Below are 5429 nucleotides of genomic sequence, written 5' to 3' on the forward strand. Positions count from 1 at the left end.
TAAAATCCAACAGATTTTTTTGTTTATGTGTCTTTGTTATTATATATTGTTAATGTTTTTAAAAAATGAACGGATGAGAATAGTAGACTAATCACAGCATGGAACTGTATGACTCATTTAGTGACGACTCTTATAATACTTACTCAATATTTTATTCTTTTAAAGAGATTTATCACAGTGGTAAATGTTATAAGTTTAATTCCTTTATATCCAATCTCGAAAACTAGGCTTATTCGATGTATTTTTGCATGAAATGAACAAATTTTGTTAAAAGAAGCATTGTTTTGTCCTGCGAAACGAATTTTATGTTTAAAATATAGTTTTATAAAAATATTATTAATATGTAGCCAAAGATATAGCTTAAAATACATTAATCTTTATTTTAATAATCTTAATCAAATTACCCCGGTCCCGGGGCTAGTTGAATCAGATGGAATGCATAAGAAAAATGAATTTTTTTTTATATTAGTTATCAATTTTCCCGTTATTATTATATATTATTAAAATATTATTAGGTAGTAATTGGTGTAGAATTCATTTTTTTGTCGATTTGTTTGATAAGTCGTCTGTAAAAAATTTAAATAAATTTTGTGTGTAAAAATTCGAAACTGAAAAATGAGTCTACTAGCCGGTCTCCCTTACATCAGATATATCAACCGTTTGACCAGACATCAATTGCTTACAAAAACAACAATATTTGTAGAAGAGATGATCCATTGAATATTCAACTTTAACAACATAAAAAATGGACTCCTTTGGAGAATGATATCAAAGTTGGCATACTGGTACTATTTCGAGAATACACCTCTACAGTGGCGTTTAGGGAGAATTACCGCAGTACATCCCGGAAAAAACTAATTCGGATTGTCAATGTAAGAACTGTGAAGGGGATCCTTCAGCGTAGTCTCCCGAAATGTATTTTGCCGATTGATGTACATATAACGTATCTTATTCGTTCTTTTATTTGTTTTACAAGCCTTTGTCTTGCAATGCTGGCGGGATGTTTAATATTTTATATTCTACAAACACTTTGTTTTTTTTCTTTCCTTTAACTGTTAATTTAAAAATGGTGCCGAGTAAAATGGCACCGAATCTGTTTGAGTTCGAAAGATGAGAATTAGGAACTCTAGCGAAGCAAGCGCCATGTAAACGGGCGATTTACGTGCGTGCGTGCGTGCGTGAAAAATATGGCGCGATTGTAATACGTATCGTTGTTGTGAAGATCTACGAGTTCCTATGTATAAAATCATAGTTCAAATAAAACTACACTAAAACTAGACGCATCAGCTTATCAAATATTTCTCGAACAAAATCCATGTACGATATACGTAGGCTGCTAGAAAAGTTTCTGCAATCAATATGAAAAAAACATGTAAAATTCAGTAAATGGCTTTATCGTTTTCCGAAGTATTCGTCTTTAAGCTCGATACATGTTTGCATACGCTCGAACCAATTTTCGAGGCATTTTTTCCACTCTAAGGCTGTAACCTCAGAAATCAGTGTACGAAATGTTCCAACAGCTGCTTCAGACGACTCAAATCGCTCACCATGCATCTTATTTTTAATGTTTGGGAACAAAAAAAAGTCATTAGGTGATAAATCAGGTGAATACGGATAAGTCATCAATTCGACATTATTACTGGATAAAAAATCAACGGTTTGACGTGCTGTATGACAGTTGGCGTTGTCATGATGAAAGATGATGCGACGATGTCGGTTTGTTCTACGCAATTCATTTATGATTTCTGGTAAACAAATTGTTGTATACCAATCAATATGTACAGTCCTTCGATTCTCTAAAGTCACGGTTGTCACATGTCCAGTATAACCGAAGAAACAATCAATTATTTGCTTGGCAGCACTGCGTGAACGAACAACTTTTGTTGGTTTCGGTTCATTTTGATATACCTAAACAGTGGATTGTTGTTTACTTTCGGGCTCAATAGATCCTTGTTTCGTCCTCAGTAACGATGTTATAGACCAAATTTGACCGACCTTGATTGAATTTCTTGAGCATTTCTTTGCTCCATTTAACACGAACCTCTTTTTGAGCTTCGGTCAAATTGTGTGGGATCCAACTGCAAAATTTTCGTACGCTCAAGTGATCATGCAAAATCGTATGTATTGCTTTCATGTCAATGCCTAAGGATGCCTGAATCTCGCGGTATGTTATATGCCGGTCTCGCTCAATCATTTCACGCACAGTATCAACATTAGTGGCAACAACAGTGGATGGACGACCTTCACGGAATTCATCACTAAGAAAGGTATGTCCACGCTGGAATTCAGAACCAATTATAAACAATCCTATTGGATGGTGCTTCATCCCCAAAAGCCAAATGAAGTCGATCGATGCATTGTTTCAGAGTTAGATTATACACACGCACACGCATACGCACACACACACACACACACACACACACACACACACACACACACACACACACACACACACACACACACACAATAGCGATATGTTTACTCAACTAATCACTTAATGTAATAATAATTGTAAGCATAATCATAATAAATGTCAATTAATTGTAATTAAAAATCCCAGGCTTTCCATCCTATTTTTTTTATTTTACCCCTCGTTTCTTTCCTCCCTCTAATTCTTAAGATCGCACAAGGTCCAGTCCCGGATCAAAAGGATTAAGTTCCTTGACCCAAAAAGTAGGATCGACGTTCGCATCGTCCCCTCAGGAATAGGCGTCATAGCGTCCTTTCGGGACGTTGACCCGCATTCCGGGACTGAAAAAGGTGCGTACAACTCACAGGTTCGCCTCTCCGCGTATATCTGTGAGATTGAGTCTAGCCGTCCTTCCACACCCTCTCCATTTCCCTTTCTTATCTCTTTAACCTCGGTTTTAAGGGTTTGGACGTAACAGATGCATTGTTTCGGAGTTAGATTACATTTGTAATCGTAAAAAATCATTGCCTGAAAATTTTCACGCGAAATTTCCATTTTCTTACAAAATAACTTCTTTTAAAATACTATGCAAACAAAATTAGTTGGCTTGGGTACAAACTGTCAATTGAAATATAGGTTAAAAACGTCTAATTTTACGGATAAGATAGTAGCAGAACATTGGCGCCACTGGAAGTACTAGATTGCAGAAACTTTTCCAGCAGCCTACGTACCATTTAAGTACGTTAATGATTCTTAATACGTTGTTTAAAAAAATGTTTTTTGCAAATTAAAATAAACGTATTAAAAAACGTTTATTTAATTAGAATATGTACTATTTTTATACGTATTTTAAACGTAAATAAAATGTTAGTGTTTCATGAACTATTTTTTAACGTATATGTCATACAATGCTGATACCAATTTTATATTATACTTACGTTCAATAAACGCATAATGTGTACCAACATGTGTTTATTAGGATGGTGCTTCGGAAGCGGTTACTCGTTCTAAAGCTGTATTCAGGGCTGTATCTAATTAATAACTTTTTCAAATCAAATCTTATATTAAATTTAATTGACAAGTGATACGACAGAATTCAATTCAGAATATTATTCAATTTATGATTGATTTAAGCAAATGTAATTAAAACTTTTGGATTGACGATTCTTCACTTAAGCAAAGTTAATCGAAAAAAATCGTTTATTGTTTAATTAATAGTTGACATGAGCGAATTAATCCAATTAAAGATAATTAAATTAATGATTCATTTAAGCCAAATTAATCAAAGATCACTTGATTGACGATTGATTTAAGCAAAATTAATCGAATGACCGATTAACGATTTAAAGAGATATATTTTTTTAGCATAGGTTTTAAAATATCAATCTTGTTTTTATTTTTAATATTTTAAATCTTTTAGAATAAAGAGTAAAGCATAAAAAAATGATCCAATAAAAAAATCTTCATTTCCTATCTTTACACAAAATAAAGACTCTGATTGGTTTATTTTTTTATGCCCTATGCGTAAAGCTTTATGCAAAAGTGTGTGCTCTCGGCTTTAAGGTAAAACGTAAGCAGTGTAAGCGAAATAACAATCACAATTACAACAGAGATTGTATAATGTTTCCTGCATCATGAACTTTTATATATTATATATTATTAGGGTTACGACACATAAAAAACTTACGCAATAAAACGTAAACAGTAAGCGAATTGACCAATCACAGTAAAGACTGTAAAGCTATATATTTCCGTAAAGCTATATGCTTAGTGATTTCCATTTGGTAAGCACTAAATTGACACAAATCGACACAAGCATCATTTTTTTCTTTTTTAACATTTAATGAGTAACAAAAATAGAAAGATAATCGACTTTTGTAACTACAAATGGAAAGCACCTAATGATATCCGGCTATCTGATTGGATAGTAAAAAGATGTCGGATAATGCTGGATATCGGATATTTCATGGATATCCAGTGCATTCCTATTTTATGTCATAATAAATTTTATACTTACGTTTGATAAACACATACCAACATGTATCAAATATGATAAAGAAAACAAAGATCGATCAAATTTTGGATGTTATAAATAATACATTATATATTTTTTTATTAAATCTTTTATTAAATTTATTCTAGATATAATTGCGAGCCGATAACTTTCGATTTCACATCACAATCATTCCGAAATGTTAATAATCCCCCCTAAATTAAATTTAAAAAAAAAAAGAAAGAAAGTAAGAAATTTATTGCGAAAAATATTACCTCAGCCAGGATTCAAATCTAGGACCTCTCAATTATCCAGGAAGAGTGCCTTAGTCAGCTCGACCACTGAGTCTTCGGAAATTTTCTTCGCAATAACTGATATGTATAGAGAGAATGCGTTGTATGGCTGCGTATGTATAAATTTTTCGCAATAAATTTCTTACTTTCTTTCTTTTTTTCTTTCTAATTTAATTTAGGGGGGATTATTAGCATTTAAGAATGATTGTGTTGAAACCGAAAGTTATCGGCTCGCAATAATATCTGGAATAAATTGATTTAATAAAAGAATATATAATGTATTATTTGTAACATCCAAAATTTGATCGATCTTGGCTTTCTTTATCGCATTTGATGTATTCACATACGGTCCTGCTTAAAATTCTTAATATGTTTATACCAATATGTGTTTGATGGAAACATTTTTGTATTAGTACAATATTTTCAACTCAAAAGAGAGACGTTGTCTTAGGGACACGTTCTTAATAGGTAATGTGATAATTACAGGACCCTATATAATTTTCTCTCTTTAGCTCTCTCTCTCTCTCTCTCTCTCTCTCTCTCTCTCTCTCTCTCAATATTATTTTTATTTTATATAATTATGCTAAGTGAATATTTATGCATATTTATGTGTTATTACATATAACAAGGATTTGAGAAATACGATTATATTCTTTGACTGCGAAAAACTTTCTCTACACACAATTACAATCATACAAGATAATATCATTGGCGGTATTATTTACTGTTTTTA

General features: G+C 32.3%; 1 protein-coding gene across 10 annotated transcripts in view; it reads left to right on the top strand.

The window, feature by feature from the left end:
• Window positions 1-5429, top strand: part of LOC108745695 (glutamate-gated chloride channel) — a 549841-nt gene that overhangs the window by 42663 nt on the left and 501749 nt on the right. The window lies entirely within an intron of this gene.

Source organism: Trachymyrmex septentrionalis, unplaced genomic scaffold (genome assembly GCF_001594115.1).
Source record: "Trachymyrmex septentrionalis isolate Tsep2-gDNA-1 unplaced genomic scaffold, Tsep1.0 scaffold147, whole genome shotgun sequence".
In the NCBI taxonomy this organism is placed as follows: Eukaryota; Metazoa; Arthropoda; class Insecta; order Hymenoptera; family Formicidae; genus Trachymyrmex; species Trachymyrmex septentrionalis.